Raw genomic sequence first — 20,636 nt, 5'->3', positions numbered from 1 at the left:
AGTGACGGGCCTGGCCGGGGAGGAGTGCGTCAGGCAGGGGCAGAGGAGACGGGCTGGGTAAGGGTTAGGGTTACAGTTAGGGCACAATTCACAATCGCAAAGATGTGGAAGCGACCCGAGTGCCCATCCATCCAGGAGTGCATTAATAAAATGTGGCGCGTGGACACCACGGAGTGCCATTCGGCTGTGAGGAGCAGCGGTGAGAGGGCGCCTCTCGTGTTCTCCTGGCCAGAGCTGGAACCCGTTCCAGTAGGCCAGGTATCCCAAGAATGGACACACGAGCACCACGTGAGCGCGCTCACCGGCAAATTGGTACGAACGGATGGACACCTAAGTGGACGGAGAGGAATCACCTTCATCGGGTGGGTGTCGGGCGGGTGGGGGGAGGGGATGGGCATACACATCCATTGGGAATGGGGTGGGTGCGCACCGACTGGGGGATGGGCGCACGTGAAGCTCTGACCCGAGGGGGGAGGCTTGGAGAGGGCAACGTACCCGACCTTAACATTGGTACCCCCACGATACGCTGGAGCAACATGAGAGGTATATGAATAAGAACACAGCGGGGAGGGGGGCACGGGCAACACATGTCACCTGAATACTTGGACTCCCATCATCTGCTTGAAAAGAGAGAGAAAAGAAAATGCAATAATAGAGGTAAGGGACACTTTTTAAAAATAATGAATCCGAAGAGAAAAGTAAAAGGAAGCCTGTGGAGCAGGTCTGGGTGTGACTCCGGATCCCCCAACATCAGGTGCCACCACCAAAGATTCCTACGTGTAGCCCATAGAACCCCAAAAGCAACGGGACGAGTTCTGGTCACACACTCCCTCAAAATGACATCCTGGCCTTCTTCTGGAACTCCCTCCCCTCTCAGACTCTCAAGGTTTCCTCCAGCGTGTCGGTTCCCACAGAGCAGACCTTTGGTCTGAGACCTGACAGTCCAGATGCCACGCGTGCTGCCGCGTGGCGGCGGTGTCGCGGCTCGGGACAAGAGGAGGCCCCACGGTGCGGGCTGGGGCGCCAGGCACCGCGGCGGGCGCTGAGGGTGGGGGTCACCCCCACCCCGGGCCGCCGCCGCGCTCCCAGAAAGGGGACAGAACAAGAGGCCAAAAAAAAACAAAAACAAAAAAGAAGCAGCCTGTGGCACCCGGTATTCCCAGGCGGTCTCCCATCCAAGTACTAACGAGGCCCGACCCTGCTTAGCTTCCGAGACCAGACGAGATCGGGCGCGTTCAGGGTGGTGTGGCCGTGGACGGCGGAGGGCGCCCCTGCCCCGCTCAAGAAGCCGAGCCTCTCTGCGCTAACCCCGCCGCCTCCTCCCGCCCCACGCACGCCCCGCGCCGGGCCGGGCCTGTTGAGTTCGCCGCCGGGTCCAGCGGGCTCCGAGGGACGGGGGTGATGGGCGGGGCGGGGCGGGGGGCTGTCTCTCTACACACACACACACACACACACACACTCACACTCACTCACACTCACACAAGATGCGCCTCCACGGCTGGACTCGTCAAGGTGGAGCCCTTCCAGCCCCCCTCGTCTCCTCCCCCGGCCTCGGCCTCCTTCACCTACCCGCTGCCCACCCCCAGCGCGTCGCCACCGCTGACTGCGCACGCGCGCGCGGGGCGCTCGCCCTTTGACCCCAGCCAGGGGCCGCCCTCCCCCACAACCCCTTTCAGCTGCGCCCCCCCTCGCCCTGTTGTTGGGCGGCCGCCTATTCCCCCGGGCCAGGGCTGGGGCACAGCGCAAGGGGGAGGGGAGCCAGTGTATGGGGCGTCTCTCTCTGGGGATGTGTCCCATGGGTGGGGTGGGGTGGCGTGGTTTGTGGGGCGCTGAAGAAATCAGTCCCCTCCATCTCCTACCTCTGGAAAACGCCCAAGCCCGTGGAGAACTGCCGGCACCGCTTCGTGGGGGCCGGGACCCTCCTCTGTGTCCTCCTGTGGCCCGGTCCAAGGGGCCTGGGCCTGGCCGGGGCTGCATTGGACCCCGACCACCCTGGCGTGTGGACTCGCTAAAAGTCGGCGATTAGATATTGGATTCCAGCTTCCTTGAGGTCATTTCACTAATGAGTGCACCGGGAAGGGTTTCCTAATCCATCTGTGAGGGTGGCAACTGAAAGAGAATTTTTTTTTTTTTTTTTATGAGACACAGTCTCGCTTTGTTGCCTAGGCTAGAGTGAGTGCAGTGGCGTTAGCCTAGCTCACAGCAACCTCAAACTCCTGGGCTCAAGCAATCCTTCTGCCTCAGCCTCCCAAGTAGCTGGGACTACAGGCATGCGCCACCATGCCTGGCTCATTTTCCTATATATATTAGTTGGCCAATTAATTTCTTTCTATTTACAGTAGAGACCGGGTCTGGCTCTTGCTCAGGCTGGTTTCGAACTCCTGACCTCGAGCAATCCGCCCGCCTCGGCCTCCCAGAGAGCTAGGATTACAGGCTTGAGCCACCGCGCCCGGCCTGAAAGAGAATTTGAAAGCTGACAGAATAGGCGAGGAAAGGCATAGGAGATTTCCACACCCAGTAAGGAAGCCTTTCCCGAAATGGAAGAAAGAAAGGAGCAAACAGAGACACCGGTAGCCCGCCCGGATGAGAGTCTGCCCCTGAGAGAAAGCACCCTGACCAGGCTCACCCGTGGGTGGGTGGCGAGCTAGCGGCATTCAGAAGAGCGAGGCCCGCAGTCTGTGCAGAAGACACCTGCACTCGGGTGTGTGTGGCGGCACGATTCCCAAGCAGCTCCAGATGTTAAACCAAGGAGAAGCCAGGGAGTTCCCAACGCCCCAGGTGTCCTCAGCCCACGACTGGCTGCTGTGGGAATGCGAAGCCCGGCTCCTTGTCTCAGAGCGGGGTTCCCAGGAGGATCAGGCTGAAGCTGGGACTTGGCCTCAAAGTGTCCCCTCGCATGGCCACCCCCTTCCCCTTCCTGCTCCTCTACTCCTGGTGCCCCTCCATCCAGGGGCCAGACCTTAAAGAGTCACCGCAAGAGAATCCTGGTCCCAAGGGAGCCTTCTGGGGGACCGGTGCTGAGAGAGGTTGTGGGCATGGCCCGCTGGGGCTCTGCCCGACCCAGGGCTGAGAGATGCAACCTCCCAGCTCTGGGTCCCTGCAGGAAGTGTTGGCAAACACAGGGCCGGTCCTCCAAAGGCCCAGGTGCAGGGAGCCCAGGCCAAGCAGCCTGTGGAAGAAGCCACTTGCCGTGCCACCCCGGGAACACGACTGCAGGCCCCGGCCCTTCCCACCTCCTCCTCCTCCTCCTCCCACCCGCACCCCCCCGCACCCGACATGGCACAGGGCTCGGAGACACCTCAGACTCTTGCTACCCAAAGTGCAAAGGGCATCAGTTGCTCCTCCAAACCCCCCCGCCCAGCAGACCACGTTGTCCAGCCAGCCCCCGGGCCTCCCTGGGGTGCCCAGCACAAAAGTGCAGACACCCACCGGACCCTCAGTCTCAGTTTTCGGAGGTTTTTGCCACTCTAAGGACCCGCAGGCCAGCTGGGCCTTCGGGCAGGACAGAGAGCCCCGGGATCCCATCAGGAGGCGGTCCCCACCTCCGCGGCTCTCCCCTTGCGGGGGGGCGGCAGCCGGCGGCCGCAGGGCCTCAGGGAAGACACCAGGCTGGGCCCCCCCGCGGCACAGCCGGGGCACGTCCCCCGCACGCGACTTAGGGACCGCTGCTGGAGACTGCTGCGGCCACCCTGCTGCCGGGTTTCTGGAGGGCTTCCTGGAAGCAGCGTCCACACCAAGCCCTTGGAAGGCCCAGGCGACGGAGGAGCCGGTCAGGCAGGGGCCGAGGACGGTGAGAGGCCCGGCGGGAAGGAGCATGTCAGGCAGGGGCAGAGGACGGTGACAGGCCGGGCGGGAAGGAGCCGGTCAGGCGGGGGCCCAGGACAGTGACGGGCCTGGCCGGGGAGGAGTGCGTCAGGCAGGGGCAGAGGAGACGGGCTGGGTAAGGGTTAGGGTTACAGTTAGGGCACAATTCACAATCGCAAAGATGTGGAAGCGACCCGAGTGCCCATCCATCCAGGAGTGCATTAATAAAATGTGGCGCGTGGACACCACGGAGTGCCATTCGGCTGTGAGGAGCAGCGGTGAGAGGGCGCCTCTCGTGTTCTCCTGGCCAGAGCTGGAACCCGTTCCAGTAGGCCAGGTATCCCAAGAATGGACACACGAGCACCACGTGAGCGCGCTCACCGGCAAATTGGTACGAACGGATGGACACCTAAGTGGACGGAGAGGAATCACCTTCATCGGGTGGGTGTCGGGCGGGTGGGGGGAGGGGATGGGCATACACATCCATTGGGAATGGGGTGGGTGCGCACCGACTGGGGGATGGGCGCACGTGAAGCTCTGACCCGAGGGGGGAGGCTTGGAGAGGGCAACGTACCCGACCTTAACATTGGTACCCCCACGATACGCTGGAGCAACATGAGAGGTATATGAATAAGAACACAGCGGGGAGGGGGGCACGGGCAACACATGTCACCTGAATACTTGGACTCCCATCATCTGCTTGAAAAGAGAGAGAAAAGAAAATGCAATAATAGAGGTAAGGGACACTTTTTAAAAATAATGAATCCGAAGAGAAAAGTAAAAGGAAGCCTGTGGAGCAGGTCTGGGTGTGACTCCGGATCCCCCAACATCAGGTGCCACCACCAAAGATTCCTACGTGTAGCCCATAGAACCCCAAAAGCAACGGGACGAGTTCTGGTCACACACTCCCTCAAAATGACATCCTGGCCTTCTTCTGGAACTCCCTCCCCTCTCAGACTCTCAAGGTTTCCTCCAGCGTGTCGGTTCCCACAGAGCAGACCTTTGGTCTGAGACCTGACAGTCCAGATGCCACGCGTGCTGCCGCGTGGCGGCGGTGTCGCGGCTCGGGACAAGAGGAGGCCCCACGGTGCGGGCTGGGGCGCCAGGCACCGCGGCGGGCGCTGAGGGTGGGGGTCACCCCCACCCCGGGCCGCCGCCGCGCTCCCAGAAAGGGGACAGAACAAGAGGCCAAAAAAAAACAAAAACAAAAAAGAAGCAGCCTGTGGCACCCGGTATTCCCAGGCGGTCTCCCATCCAAGTACTAACGAGGCCCGACCCTGCTTAGCTTCCGAGACCAGACGAGATCGGGCGCGTTCAGGGTGGTGTGGCCGTGGACGGCGGAGGGCGCCCCTGCCCCGCTCAAGAAGCCGAGCCTCTCTGCGCTAACCCCGCCGCCTCCTCCCGCCCCACGCACGCCCCGCGCCGGGCCGGGCCTGTTGAGTTCGCCGCCGGGTCCAGCGGGCTCCGAGGGACGGGGGTGATGGGCGGGGCGGGGCGGGGGGCTGTCTCTCTACACACACACACACACACACACACACTCACACTCACTCACACTCACACAAGATGCGCCTCCACGGCTGGACTCGTCAAGGTGGAGCCCTTCCAGCCCCCCTCGTCTCCTCCCCCGGCCTCGGCCTCCTTCACCTACCCGCTGCCCACCCCCAGCGCGTCGCCACCGCTGACTGCGCACGCGCGCGCGGGGCGCTCGCCCTTTGACCCCAGCCAGGGGCCGCCCTCCCCCACAACCCCTTTCAGCTGCGCCCCCCCTCGCCCTGTTGTTGGGCGGCCGCCTATTCCCCCGGGCCAGGGCTGGGGCACAGCGCAAGGGGGAGGGGAGCCAGTGTATGGGGCGTCTCTCTCTGGGGATGTGTCCCATGGGTGGGGTGGGGTGGCGTGGTTTGTGGGGCGCTGAAGAAATCAGTCCCCTCCATCTCCTACCTCTGGAAAACGCCCAAGCCCGTGGAGAACTGCCGGCACCGCTTCGTGGGGGCCGGGACCCTCCTCTGTGTCCTCCTGTGGCCCGGTCCAAGGGGCCTGGGCCTGGCCGGGGCTGCATTGGACCCCGACCACCCTGGCGTGTGGACTCGCTAAAAGTCGGCGATTAGATATTGGATTCCAGCTTCCTTGAGGTCATTTCACTAATGAGTGCACCGGGAAGGGTTTCCTAATCCATCTGTGAGGGTGGCAACTGAAAGAGAATTTTTTTTTTTTTTTTTATGAGACACAGTCTCGCTTTGTTGCCTAGGCTAGAGTGAGTGCAGTGGCGTTAGCCTAGCTCACAGCAACCTCAAACTCCTGGGCTCAAGCAATCCTTCTGCCTCAGCCTCCCAAGTAGCTGGGACTACAGGCATGCGCCACCATGCCTGGCTCATTTTCCTATATATATTAGTTGGCCAATTAATTTCTTTCTATTTACAGTAGAGACCGGGTCTGGCTCTTGCTCAGGCTGGTTTCGAACTCCTGACCTCGAGCAATCCGCCCGCCTCGGCCTCCCAGAGAGCTAGGATTACAGGCTTGAGCCACCGCGCCCGGCCTGAAAGAGAATTTGAAAGCTGACAGAATAGGCGAGGAAAGGCATAGGAGATTTCCACACCCAGTAAGGAAGCCTTTCCCGAAATGGAAGAAAGAAAGGAGCAAACAGAGACACCGGTAGCCCGCCCGGATGAGAGTCTGCCCCTGAGAGAAAGCACCCTGACCAGGCTCACCCGTGGGTGGGTGGCGAGCTAGCGGCATTCAGAAGAGCGAGGCCCGCAGTCTGTGCAGAAGACACCTGCACTCGGGTGTGTGTGGCGGCACGATTCCCAAGCAGCTCCAGATGTTAAACCAAGGAGAAGCCAGGGAGTTCCCAACGCCCCAGGTGTCCTCAGCCCACGACTGGCTGCTGTGGGAATGCGAAGCCCGGCTCCTTGTCTCAGAGCGGGGTTCCCAGGAGGATCAGGCTGAAGCTGGGACTTGGCCTCAAAGTGTCCCCTCGCATGGCCACCCCCTTCCCCTTCCTGCTCCTCTACTCCTGGTGCCCCTCCATCCAGGGGCCAGACCTTAAAGAGTCACCGCAAGAGAATCCTGGTCCCAAGGGAGCCTTCTGGGGGACCGGTGCTGAGAGAGGTTGTGGGCATGGCCCGCTGGGGCTCTGCCCGACCCAGGGCTGAGAGATGCAACCTCCCAGCTCTGGGTCCCTGCAGGAAGTGTTGGCAAACACAGGGCCGGTCCTCCAAAGGCCCAGGTGCAGGGAGCCCAGGCCAAGCAGCCTGTGGAAGAAGCCACTTGCCGTGCCACCCCGGGAACACGACTGCAGGCCCCGGCCCTTCCCACCTCCTCCTCCTCCTCCTCCCACCCGCACCCCCCCGCACCCGACATGGCACAGGGCTCGGAGACACCTCAGACTCTTGCTACCCAAAGTGCAAAGGGCATCAGTTGCTCCTCCAAACCCCCCCGCCCAGCAGACCACGTTGTCCAGCCAGCCCCCGGGCCTCCCTGGGGTGCCCAGCACAAAAGTGCAGACACCCACCGGACCCTCAGTCTCAGTTTTCGGAGGTTTTTGCCACTCTAAGGACCCGCAGGCCAGCTGGGCCTTCGGGCAGGACAGAGAGCCCCGGGATCCCATCAGGAGGCGGTCCCCACCTCCGCGGCTCTCCCCTTGCGGGGGGGCGGCAGCCGGCGGCCGCAGGGCCTCAGGGAAGACACCAGGCTGGGCCCCCCCGCGGCACAGCCGGGGCACGTCCCCCGCACGCGACTTAGGGACCGCTGCTGGAGACTGCTGCGGCCACCCTGCTGCCGGGTTTCTGGAGGGCTTCCTGGAAGCAGCGTCCACACCAAGCCCTTGGAAGGCCCAGGCGACGGAGGAGCCGGTCAGGCAGGGGCCGAGGACGGTGAGAGGCCCGGCGGGAAGGAGCATGTCAGGCAGGGGCAGAGGACGGTGACAGGCCGGGCGGGAAGGAGCCGGTCAGGCGGGGGCCCAGGACAGTGACGGGCCTGGCCGGGGAGGAGTGCGTCAGGCAGGGGCAGAGGAGACGGGCTGGGTAAGGGTTAGGGTTACAGTTAGGGCACAATTCACAATCGCAAAGATGTGGAAGCGACCCGAGTGCCCATCCATCCAGGAGTGCATTAATAAAATGTGGCGCGTGGACACCACGGAGTGCCATTCGGCTGTGAGGAGCAGCGGTGAGAGGGCGCCTCTCGTGTTCTCCTGGCCAGAGCTGGAACCCGTTCCAGTAGGCCAGGTATCCCAAGAATGGACACACGAGCACCACGTGAGCGCGCTCACCGGCAAATTGGTACGAACGGATGGACACCTAAGTGGACGGAGAGGAATCACCTTCATCGGGTGGGTGTCGGGCGGGTGGGGGGAGGGGATGGGCATACACATCCATTGGGAATGGGGTGGGTGCGCACCGACTGGGGGATGGGCGCACGTGAAGCTCTGACCCGAGGGGGGAGGCTTGGAGAGGGCAACGTACCCGACCTTAACATTGGTACCCCCACGATACGCTGGAGCAACATGAGAGGTATATGAATAAGAACACAGCGGGGAGGGGGGCACGGGCAACACATGTCACCTGAATACTTGGACTCCCATCATCTGCTTGAAAAGAGAGAGAAAAGAAAATGCAATAATAGAGGTAAGGGACACTTTTTAAAAATAATGAATCCGAAGAGAAAAGTAAAAGGAAGCCTGTGGAGCAGGTCTGGGTGTGACTCCGGATCCCCCAACATCAGGTGCCACCACCAAAGATTCCTACGTGTAGCCCATAGAACCCCAAAAGCAACGGGACGAGTTCTGGTCACACACTCCCTCAAAATGACATCCTGGCCTTCTTCTGGAACTCCCTCCCCTCTCAGACTCTCAAGGTTTCCTCCAGCGTGTCGGTTCCCACAGAGCAGACCTTTGGTCTGAGACCTGACAGTCCAGATGCCACGCGTGCTGCCGCGTGGCGGCGGTGTCGCGGCTCGGGACAAGAGGAGGCCCCACGGTGCGGGCTGGGGCGCCAGGCACCGCGGCGGGCGCTGAGGGTGGGGGTCACCCCCACCCCGGGCCGCCGCCGCGCTCCCAGAAAGGGGACAGAACAAGAGGCCAAAAAAAAACAAAAACAAAAAAGAAGCAGCCTGTGGCACCCGGTATTCCCAGGCGGTCTCCCATCCAAGTACTAACGAGGCCCGACCCTGCTTAGCTTCCGAGACCAGACGAGATCGGGCGCGTTCAGGGTGGTGTGGCCGTGGACGGCGGAGGGCGCCCCTGCCCCGCTCAAGAAGCCGAGCCTCTCTGCGCTAACCCCGCCGCCTCCTCCCGCCCCACGCACGCCCCGCGCCGGGCCGGGCCTGTTGAGTTCGCCGCCGGGTCCAGCGGGCTCCGAGGGACGGGGGTGATGGGCGGGGCGGGGCGGGGGGCTGTCTCTCTACACACACACACACACACACACACACTCACACTCACTCACACTCACACAAGATGCGCCTCCACGGCTGGACTCGTCAAGGTGGAGCCCTTCCAGCCCCCCTCGTCTCCTCCCCCGGCCTCGGCCTCCTTCACCTACCCGCTGCCCACCCCCAGCGCGTCGCCACCGCTGACTGCGCACGCGCGCGCGGGGCGCTCGCCCTTTGACCCCAGCCAGGGGCCGCCCTCCCCCACAACCCCTTTCAGCTGCGCCCCCCCTCGCCCTGTTGTTGGGCGGCCGCCTATTCCCCCGGGCCAGGGCTGGGGCACAGCGCAAGGGGGAGGGGAGCCAGTGTATGGGGCGTCTCTCTCTGGGGATGTGTCCCATGGGTGGGGTGGGGTGGCGTGGTTTGTGGGGCGCTGAAGAAATCAGTCCCCTCCATCTCCTACCTCTGGAAAACGCCCAAGCCCGTGGAGAACTGCCGGCACCGCTTCGTGGGGGCCGGGACCCTCCTCTGTGTCCTCCTGTGGCCCGGTCCAAGGGGCCTGGGCCTGGCCGGGGCTGCATTGGACCCCGACCACCCTGGCGTGTGGACTCGCTAAAAGTCGGCGATTAGATATTGGATTCCAGCTTCCTTGAGGTCATTTCACTAATGAGTGCACCGGGAAGGGTTTCCTAATCCATCTGTGAGGGTGGCAACTGAAAGAGAATTTTTTTTTTTTTTTATGAGACACAGTCTCGCTTTGTTGCCTAGGCTAGAGTGAGTGCAGTGGCGTTAGCCTAGCTCACAGCAACCTCAAACTCCTGGGCTCAAGCAATCCTTCTGCCTCAGCCTCCCAAGTAGCTGGGACTACAGGCATGCGCCACCATGCCTGGCTCATTTTCCTATATATATTAGTTGGCCAATTAATTTCTTTCTATTTACAGTAGAGACCGGGTCTGGCTCTTGCTCAGGCTGGTTTCGAACTCCTGACCTCGAGCAATCCGCCCGCCTCGGCCTCCCAGAGAGCTAGGATTACAGGCTTGAGCCACCGCGCCCGGCCTGAAAGAGAATTTGAAAGCTGACAGAATAGGCGAGGAAAGGCATAGGAGATTTCCACACCCAGTAAGGAAGCCTTTCCCGAAATGGAAGAAAGAAAGGAGCAAACAGAGACACCGGTAGCCCGCCCGGATGAGAGTCTGCCCCTGAGAGAAAGCACCCTGACCAGGCTCACCCGTGGGTGGGTGGCGAGCTAGCGGCATTCAGAAGAGCGAGGCCCGCAGTCTGTGCAGAAGACACCTGCACTCGGGTGTGTGTGGCGGCACGATTCCCAAGCAGCTCCAGATGTTAAACCAAGGAGAAGCCAGGGAGTTCCCAACGCCCCAGGTGTCCTCAGCCCACGACTGGCTGCTGTGGGAATGCGAAGCCCGGCTCCTTGTCTCAGAGCGGGGTTCCCAGGAGGATCAGGCTGAAGCTGGGACTTGGCCTCAAAGTGTCCCCTCGCATGGCCACCCCCTTCCCCTTCCTGCTCCTCTACTCCTGGTGCCCCTCCATCCAGGGGCCAGACCTTAAAGAGTCACCGCAAGAGAATCCTGGTCCCAAGGGAGCCTTCTGGGGGACCGGTGCTGAGAGAGGTTGTGGGCATGGCCCGCTGGGGCTCTGCCCGACCCAGGGCTGAGAGATGCAACCTCCCAGCTCTGGGTCCCTGCAGGAAGTGTTGGCAAACACAGGGCCGGTCCTCCAAAGGCCCAGGTGCAGGGAGCCCAGGCCAAGCAGCCTGTGGAAGAAGCCACTTGCCGTGCCACCCCGGGAACACGACTGCAGGCCCCGGCCCTTCCCACCTCCTCCTCCTCCTCCTCCCACCCGCACCCCCCCCCGACATGGCACAGGGCTCGGAGACACCTCAGACTCTTGCTACCCAAAGTGCAAAGGGCATCAGTTGCTCCTCCAAACCCCCCCGCCCAGCAGACCACGTTGTCCAGCCAGCCCCCGGGCCTCCCTGGGGTGCCCAGCACAAAAGTGCAGACACCCACCGGACCCTCAGTCTCAGTTTTCGGAGGTTTTTGCCACTCTAAGGACCCGCAGGCCAGCTGGGCCTTCGGGCAGGACAGAGAGCCCCGGGATCCCATCAGGAGGCGGTCCCCACCTCCGCGGCTCTCCCCTTGCGGGGGGGCGGCAGCCGGCAGCCGCAGGGCCTCAGGGAAGACACCAGGCTGGGCCCCCCACACGCGACTTAGGGACCGCTGCTGGAGACTGCTGCGGCCACCCTGCTGCCGGGTTTCTGGAGGGCTTCCTGGAAGCAGCGTCCACACCAAGCCCTTGGAAGGCCCAGGCGACGGAGGAGCCAGTCAGGCAGGGGCCGAGGACGGTGAGAGGCCCGGCGGGAAGGAGCATGTCAGGCAGGGGCAGAGGACGGTGACAGGCCGGGCGGGAAGGAGCCGGTCAGGCGGGGGCCCAGGACAGTGACGGGCCTGGCCGGGGAGGAGTGCGTCAGGCAGGGGCAGAGGAGACGGGCTGGGTAAGGGTTAGGGTTACAGTTAGGGCACAATTCACAATCGCAAAGATGTGGAAGCGACCCGAGTGCCCATCCATCCAGGAGTGCATTAATAAAATGTGGCGCGTGGACACCACGGAGTGCCATTCGGCTGTGAGGAGCAGCGGTGAGAGGGCGCCTCTCGTGTTCTCCTGGCCAGAGCTGGAACCCGTTCCAGTAGGCCAGGTATCCCAAGAATGGACACACGAGCACCACGTGAGCGCGCTCACCGGCAAATTGGTACGAACGGATGGACACCTAAGTGGACGGAGAGGAATCACCTTCATCGGGTGGGTGTCGGGCGGGTGGGGGGAGGGGATGGGCATACACATCCATTGGGAATGGGGTGGGTGCGCACCGACTGGGGGATGGGCGCACGTGAAGCTCTGACCCGAGGGGGGAGGCTTGGAGAGGGCAACGTACCCGACCTTAACATTGGTACCCCCACGATACGCTGGAGCAACATGAGAGGTATATGAATAAGAACACAGCGGGGAGGGGGGCACGGGCAACACATGTCACCTGAATACTTGGACTCCCATCATCTGCTTGAAAAGAGAGAGAAAAGAAAATGCAATAATAGAGGTAAGGGACACTTTTTAAAAATAATGAATCCGAAGAGAAAAGTAAAAGGAAGCCTGTGGAGCAGGTCTGGGTGTGACTCCGGATCCCCCAACATCAGGTGCCACCACCAAAGATTCCTACGTGTAGCCCATAGAACCCCAAAAGCAACGGGACGAGTTCTGGTCACACACTCCCTCAAAATGACATCCTGGCCTTCTTCTGGAACTCCCTCCCCTCTCAGACTCTCAAGGTTTCCTCCAGCGTGTCGGTTCCCACAGAGCAGACCTTTGGTCTGAGACCTGACAGTCCAGATGCCACGCGTGCTGCCGCGTGGCGGCGGTGTCGCGGCTCGGGACAAGAGGAGGCCCCACGGTGCGGGCTGGGGCGCCAGGCACCGCGGCGGGCGCTGAGGGTGGGGGTCACCCCCACCCCGGGCCGCCGCCGCGCTCCCAGAAAGGGGACAGAACAAGAGGCCAAAAAAAAACAAAAACAAAAAAGAAGCAGCCTGTGGCACCCGGTATTCCCAGGCGGTCTCCCATCCAAGTACTAACGAGGCCCGACCCTGCTTAGCTTCCGAGACCAGACGAGATCGGGCGCGTTCAGGGTGGTGTGGCCGTGGACGGCGGAGGGCGCCCCTGCCCCGCTCAAGAAGCCGAGCCTCTCTGCGCTAACCCCGCCGCCTCCTCCCGCCCCACGCACGCCCCGCGCCGGGCCGGGCCTGTTGAGTTCGCCGCCGGGTCCAGCGGGCTCCGAGGGACGGGGGTGATGGGCGGGGCGGGGCGGGGGGCTGTCTCTCTACACACACACACACACACACACACTCACACTCACTCACACTCACACAAGATGCGCCTCCACGGCTGGACTCGTCAAGGTGGAGCCCTTCCAGCCCCCCTCGTCTCCTCCCCCGGCCTCGGCCTCCTTCACCTACCCGCTGCCCACCCCCAGCGCGTCGCCACCGCTGACTGCGCACGCGCGCGCGCGGGGCGCTCGCCCTTTGACCCCAGCCAGGGGCCGCCCTCCCCCACAACCCCTTTCAGCTGCGCCCCCCCTCGCCCTGTTGTTGGGCGGCCGCCTATTCCCCCGGGCCAGGGCTGGGGCACAGCGCAAGGGGGAGGGGAGCCAGTGTATGGGGCGTCTCTCTCTGGGGATGTGTCCCATGGGTGGGGTGGGGTGGCGTGGTTTGTGGGGCGCTGAAGAAATCAGTCCCCTCCATCTCCTACCTCTGGAAAACGCCCAAGCCCGTGGAGAACTGCCGGCACCGCTTCGTGGGGGCCGGGACCCTCCTCTGTGTCCTCCTGTGGCCCGGTCCAAGGGGCCTGGGCCTGGCCGGGGCTGCATTGGACCCCGACCACCCTGGCGTGTGGACTCGCTAAAAGTCGGCGATTAGATATTGGATTCCAGCTTCCTTGAGGTCATTTCACTAATGAGTGCACCGGGAAGGGTTTCCTAATCCATCTGTGAGGGTGGCAACTGAAAGAGAATTTTTTTTTTTTTTTTTATGAGACACAGTCTCGCTTTGTTGCCTAGGCTAGAGTGAGTGCAGTGGCGTTAGCCTAGCTCACAGCAACCTCAAACTCCTGGGCTCAAGCAATCCTTCTGCCTCAGCCTCCCAAGTAGCTGGGACTACAGGCATGCGCCACCATGCCTGGCTCATTTTCCTATATATATTAGTTGGCCAATTAATTTCTTTCTATTTACAGTAGAGACCGGGTCTGGCTCTTGCTCAGGCTGGTTTCGAACTCCTGACCTCGAGCAATCCGCCCGCCTCGGCCTCCCAGAGAGCTAGGATTACAGGCTTGAGCCACCGCGCCCGGCCTGAAAGAGAATTTGAAAGCTGACAGAATAGGCGAGGAAAGGCATAGGAGATTTCCACACCCAGTAAGGAAGCCTTTCCCGAAATGGAAGAAAGAAAGGAGCAAACAGAGACACCGGTAGCCCGCCCGGATGAGAGTCTGCCCCTGAGAGAAAGCACCCTGACCAGGCTCACCCGTGGGTGGGTGGCGAGCTAGCGGCATTCAGAAGAGCGAGGCCCGCAGTCTGTGCAGAAGACACCTGCACTCGGGTGTGTGTGGCGGCACGATTCCCAAGCAGCTCCAGATGTTAAACCAAGGAGAAGCCAGGGAGTTCCCAACGCCCCAGGTGTCCTCAGCCCACGACTGGCTGCTGTGGGAATGCGAAGCCCGGCTCCTTGTCTCAGAGCGGGGTTCCCAGGAGGATCAGGCTGAAGCTGGGACTTGGCCTCAAAGTGTCCCCTCGCATGGCCACCCCCTTCCCCTTCCTGCTCCTCTACTCCTGGTGCCCCTCCATCCAGGGGCCAGACCTTAAAGAGTCACCGCAAGAGAATCCTGGTCCCAAGGGAGCCTTCTGGGGGACCGGTGCTGAGAGAGGTTGTGGGCATGGCCCGCTGGGGCTCTGCCCGACCCAGGGCTGAGAGATGCAACCTCCCAGCTCTGGGTCCCTGCAGGAAGTGTTGGCAAACACAGGGCCGGTCCTCCAAAGGCCCAGGTGCAGGGAGCCCAGGCCAAGCAGCCTGTGGAAGAAGCCACTTGCCGTGCCACCCCGGGAACACGACTGCAGGCCCCGGCCCTTCCCACCTCCTCCTCCTCCTCCTCCCACCCGCACCCCCCCGCACCCGACATGGCACAGGGCTCGGAGACACCTCAGACTCTTGCTACCCAAAGTGCAAAGGGCATCAGTTGCTCCTCCAAACCCCCCCGCCCAGCAGACCACGTTGTCCAGCCAGCCCCCGGGCCTCCCTGGGGTGCCCAGCACAAAAGTGCAGACACCCACCGGACCCTCAGTCTCAGTTTTCGGAGGTTTTTGCCACTCTAAGGACCCGCAGGCCAGCTGGGCCTTCGGGCAGGACAGAGAGCCCCGGGATCCCATCAGGAGGCGGTCCCCACCTCCGCGGCTCTCCCCTTGCGGGGGGGCGGCAGCCGGCGGCCGCAGGGCCTCAGGGAAGACACCAGGCTGGGCCCCCCCGCGGCACAGCCGGGGCACGTCCCCCGCACGCGACTTAGGGACCGCTGCTGGAGACTGCTGCGGCCACCCTGCTGCCGGGTTTCTGGAGGGCTTCCTGGAAGCAGCGTCCACACCAAGCCCTTGGAAGGCCCAGGCGACGGAGGAGCCGGTCAGGCAGGGGCCGAGGACGGTGAGAGGCCCGGCGGGAAGGAGCATGTCAGGCAGGGGCAGAGGACGGTGACAGGCCGGGCGGGAAGGAGCCGGTCAGGCGGGGGCCCAGGACAGTGACGGGCCTGGCCGGGGAGGAGTGCGTCAGGCAGGGGCAGAGGAGACGGGCTGGGTAAGGGTTAGGGTTACAGTTAGGGCACAATTCACAATCGCAAAGATGTGGAAGCGACCCGAGTGCCCATCCATCCAGGAGTGCATTAATAAAATGTGGCGCGTGGACACCACGGAGTGCCATTCGGCTGTGAGGAGCAGCGGTGAGAGGGCGCCTCTCGTGTTCTCCTGGCCAGAGCTGGAACCCGTTCCAGTAGGCCAGGTATCCCAAGAATGGACACACGAGCACCACGTGAGCGCGCTCACCGGCAAATTGGTACGAACGGATGGACACCTAAGTGGACGGAGAGGAATCACCTTCATCGGGTGGGTGTCGGGCGGGTGGGGGGAGGGGATGGGCATACACATCCATTGGGAATGGGGTGGGTGCGCACCGACTGGGGGATGGGCGCACGTGAAGCTCTGACCCGAGGGGGGAGGCTTGGAGAGGGCAACGTACCCGACCTTAACATTGGTACCCCCACGATACGCTGGAGCAACATGAGAGGTATATGAATAAGAACACAGCGGGGAGGGGGGCACGGGCAACACATGTCACCTGAATACTTGGACTCCCATCATCTGCTTGAAAAGAGAGAGAAAAGAAAATGCAATAATAGAGGTAAGGGACACTTTTTAAAAATAATGAATCCGAAGAGAAAAGTAAAAGGAAGCCTGTGGAGCAGGTCTGGGTGTGACTCCGGATCCCCCAACATCAGGTGCCACCACCAAAGATTCCTACGTGTAGCCCATAGAACCCCAAAAGCAACGGGACGAGTTCTGGTCACACACTCCCTCAAAATGACATCCTGGCCTTCTTCTGGAACTCCCTCCCCTCTCAGACTCTCAAGGTTTCCTCCAGCGTGTCGGTTCCCACAGAGCAGACCTTTGGTCTGAGACCTGACAGTCCAGATGCCACGCGTGCTGCCGCGTGGCGGCGGTGTCGCGGCTCGGGACAAGAGGAGGCCCCACGGTGCGGGCTGGGGCGCCAGGCACCGCGGCGGGCGCTGAGGGTGGGGGTCACCCCCACCCCGGGCCGCCGCCGCGCTCCCAGAAAGGGGACAGAACAAGAGGCCAAAAAAAAACAAAAACAAAAAAGAAGCAGCCTGTGGCACCCGGTATTCCCAGGCGGTCTCCCATCCACGTACTAACGAGGCCCGACCCTGCTTAGCTTCCGAGACCAGACGAGATCGGGCGCGTTCAGGGTGGTGTGGCCGTGGACGGCGGAGGGCGCCCCTGCCCCGCTCAAGAAGCCGAGCCTCTCTGCGCTAACCCCGCCGCCTCCTCCCGCCCCACGCACGCCCCGCGCCGGGCCGGGCCTGTTGAGTTCGCCGCCGGGTCCAGCGGGCTCCGAGGGACGGGGGTGATGGTCGGGGCGGGGCGGGGGGCTGTCTCTCTACACACACACACACACACACACACTCACACTCACTCACACTCACACAAGATGCGCCTCCACGGCTGGACTCGTCAAGGTGGAGCCCTTCCAGCCCCCCTCGTCTCCTCCCCCGGCCTCGGCCTCCTTCACCTACCCGCTGCCCACCCCCAGCGCGTCGCCACCGCTGACTGCGCACGCGCGCGCGGGGCGCTCGCCCTTTGACCCCAGCCAGGGGCCGCCCTCCCCCACAACCCCTTTCAGCTGCGCCCCCCCTCGCCCTGTTGTTGGGCGGCCGCCTATTCCCCCGGGCCAGGGCTGGGGCACAGCGCAAGGGGGAGGGGAGCCAGTGTATGGGGCGTCTCTCTCTGGGGATGTGTCCCATGGGTGGGGTGGGGTGGCGTGGTTTGTGGGGCGCTGAAGAAATCAGTCCCCTCCATCTCCTACCTCTGGAAAACGCCCAAGCCCGTGGAGAACTGCCGGCACCGCTTCGTGGGGGCCGGGACCCTCCTCTGTGTCCTCCTGTGGCCCGGTCCAAGGGGCCTGGGCCTGGCCGGGGCTGCATTGGACCCCGACCACCCTGGCGTGTGGACTCGCTAAAAGTCGGCGATTAGATATTGGATTCCAGCTTCCTTGAGGTCATTTCACTAATGAGTGCACCGGGAAGGGTTTCCTAATCCATCTGTGAGGGTGGCAACTGAAAGAGAATTTTTTTTTTTTTTTATGAGACACAGTCTCGCTTTGTTGCCTAGGCTAGAGTGAGTGCAGTGGCGTTAGCCTAGCTCACAGCAACCTCAAACTCCTGGGCTCAAGCAATCCTTCTGCCTCAGCCTCCCAAGTAGCTGGGACTACAGGCATGCGCCACCATGCCTGGCTCATTTTCCTATATATATTAGTTGGCCAATTAATTTCTTTCTATTTACAGTAGAGACCGGGTCTGGCTCTTGCTCAGGCTGGTTTCGAACTCCTGACCTCGAGCAATCCGCCCGCCTCGGCCTCCCAGAGAGCTAGGATTACAGGCTTGAGCCACCGCGCCCGGCCTGAAAGAGAATTTGAAAGCTGACAGAATAGGCGAGGAAAGGCATAGGAGATTTCCACACCCAGTAAGGAAGCCTTTCCCGAAATGGAAGAAAGAAAGGAGCAAACAGAGACACCGGTAGCCCGCCCGGATGAGAGTCTGCCCCTGAGAGAAAGCACCCTGACCAGGCTCACCCGTGGGTGGGTGGCGAGCTAGCGGCATTCAGAAGAGCGAGGCCCGCAGTCTGTGCAGAAGACACCTGCACTCGGGTGTGTGTGGCGGCACGATTCCCAAGCAGCGCCAGATGTTAAACCAAGGAGAAGCCAGGGAGTTCCCAACGCCCCAGGTGTCCTCAGCCCACGACTGGCTGCTGTGGGAATGCGAAGCCCGGCTCCTTGTCTCAGAGCGGGGTTCCCAGGAGGATCAGGCTGAAGCTGGGACTTGGCCTCAAAGTGTCCCCTCGCATGGCCACCCCCTTCCCCTTCCTGCTCCTCTACTCCTGGTGCCCCTCCATCCAGGGGCCAGACCTTAAAGAGTCACCGCAAGAGAATCCTGGTCCCAAGGGAGCCTTCTGGGGGACCGGTGCTGAGAGAGGTTGTGGGCATGGCCCGCTGGGGCTCTGCCCGACCCAGGGCTGAGAGATGCAACCTCCCAGCTCTGGGTCCCTGCAGGAAGTGTTGGCAAACACAGGGCCGGTCCTCCAAAGGCCCAGGTGCAGGGAGCCCAGGCCAAGCAGCCTGTGGAAGAAGCCACTTGCCGTGCCACCCCGGGAACACGACTGCAGGCCCCGGCCCTTCCCACCTCCTCCTCCTCCTCCTCCCACCCGCACCCCCCCGCACCCGACATGGCACAGGGCTCGGAGACACCTCAGACTCTTGCTACCCAAAGTGCAAAGGGCATCAGTTGCTCCTCCAAACCCCCCCGCCCAGCAGACCACGTTGTCCAGCCAGCCCCCGGGCCTCCCTGGGGTGCCCAGCACAAAAGTGCAGACACCCACCGGACCCTCAGTCTCAGTTTTCGGAGGTTTTTGCCACTCTAAGGACCCGCAGGCCAGCTGGGCCTTCGGGCAGGACAGAGAGCCCCGGGATCCCATCAGGAGGCGGTCCCCACCTCCGCGGCTCTCCCCTTGCGGGGGGGCGGCAGCCGGCGGCCGCAGGGCCTCAGGGAAGACACCAGGCTGGGCCCCCCCGCGGCACAGCCGGGGCACGTCCCCCGCACGCGACTTAGGGACCGCTGCTGGAGACTGCTGCGGCCACCCTGCTGCCGGGTTTCTGGAGGGCTTCCTGGAAGCAGCGTCCACACCAAGCCCTTGGAAGGCCCAGGCGACGGAGGAGCCGGTCAGGCAGGGGCCGAGGACGGTGAGAGGCCCGGCGGGAAGGAGCATGTCAGGCAGGGGCAGAGGACGGTGACAGGCCGGGCGGGAAGGAGCCGGTCAGGCGGGGGCCCAGGACAGTGACGGGCCTGGCCGGGGAGGAGTGCGTCAGGCAGGGGCAGAGGAGACGGGCTGGGTAAGGGTTAGGGTTACAGTTAGGGCACAATTCACAATCGCAAAGATGTGGAAGCGACCCGAGTGCCCATCCATCCAGGAGTGCATTAATAAAATGTGGCGCGTGGACACCACGGAGTGCCATTCGGCTGTGAGGAGCAGCGGTGAGAGGGCGCCTCTCGTGTTCTCCTGGCCAGAGCTGGAACCCGTTCCAGTAGGCCAGGTATCCCAAGAATGGACACACGAGCACCACGTGAGCGCGCTCACCGGCAAATTGGTACGAACGGATGGACACCTAAGTGGACGGAGAGGAATCACCTTCATCGGGTGGGTGTCGGGCGGGTGGGGGGAGGGGATGGGCATACACATCCATTGGGAATGGGGTGGGTGCGCACCGACTGGGGGATGGGCGCACGTGAAGCTCTGACCCGAGGGGGGAGGCTTGGAGAGGGCAACGTACCCGACCTTAACATTGGTACCCCCACGATACGCTGGAGCAACATGAGAGGTATATGAATAAGAACACAGCGGGGAGGGGGGCACGGGCAACACATGTCACCTGAATACTTGGACTCCCATCATCTGCTTGAAAAGAGAGAGAAAAGAAAATGCAATAATAGAGGTAAGGGACACTTTTTAAAAATAATGAATCCGAAGAGAAAAGTAAAAGGAAGCCTGTGGAGCAGGTCTGGGTGTGACTCCGGATCCCCCAACATCAGGTGCCACCACCAAAGATTCCTACGTGTAGCCCATAGAACCCCAAAAGCAACGGGACGAGTTCTGGTCACACACTCCCTCAAAATGACATCCTGGCCTTCTTCTGGAACTCCCTCCCCTCTCAGACTCTCAAGGTTTCCTCCAGCGTGTCGGTTCCCACAGAGCAGACCTTTGGTCTGAGACCTGACAGTCCAGATGCCACGCGTGCTGCCGCGTGGCGGCGGTGTCGCGGCTCGGGACAAGAGGAGGCCCCACGGTGCGGGCTGGGGCGCCAGGCACCGCGGCGGGCGCTGAGGGTGGGGGTCACCCCCACCCCGGGCCGCCGCCGCGCTCCCAGAAAGGGGACAGAACAAGAGGCCAAAAAAAAACAAAAACAAAAAAGAAGCAGCCTGTGGCACCCGGTATTCCCAGGCGGTCTCCCATCCACGTACTAACGAGGCCCGACCCTGCTTAGCTTCCGAGACCAGACGAGATCGGGCGCGTTCAGGGTGGTGTGGCCGTGGAC

The 20,636-nt window shown here is 62.4% G+C and overlaps 6 pseudogenes; all 6 read right to left on the bottom strand.

The window, feature by feature from the left end:
* Window positions 1-1,138: 1,138 nt before the first annotated feature.
* On the bottom strand, window positions 1,139-1,257 carry LOC142875898 (uncharacterized; annotated as a pseudogene).
* A 3,764-nt stretch (window positions 1,258-5,021) lies between these two features.
* LOC142875897 (uncharacterized) lies at window positions 5,022-5,140 on the bottom strand (annotated as a pseudogene).
* A 3,764-nt stretch (window positions 5,141-8,904) lies between these two features.
* On the bottom strand, window positions 8,905-9,023 carry LOC142875895 (uncharacterized; annotated as a pseudogene).
* A 3,732-nt stretch (window positions 9,024-12,755) lies between these two features.
* Window positions 12,756-12,874, bottom strand: LOC142875894 (uncharacterized; annotated as a pseudogene).
* A 3,764-nt stretch (window positions 12,875-16,638) lies between these two features.
* LOC142876280 (uncharacterized) lies at window positions 16,639-16,757 on the bottom strand (annotated as a pseudogene).
* A 3,760-nt stretch (window positions 16,758-20,517) lies between these two features.
* Window positions 20,518-20,636, bottom strand: LOC142876279 (uncharacterized; annotated as a pseudogene).

This window comes from Microcebus murinus, chromosome 14 (assembly GCF_040939455.1).
Source record: "Microcebus murinus isolate Inina chromosome 14, M.murinus_Inina_mat1.0, whole genome shotgun sequence".
Classification (NCBI taxonomy): Eukaryota; Metazoa; Chordata; class Mammalia; order Primates; family Cheirogaleidae; genus Microcebus; species Microcebus murinus.
This window is presented reverse-complemented; position numbering and strand designations above follow the sequence as displayed.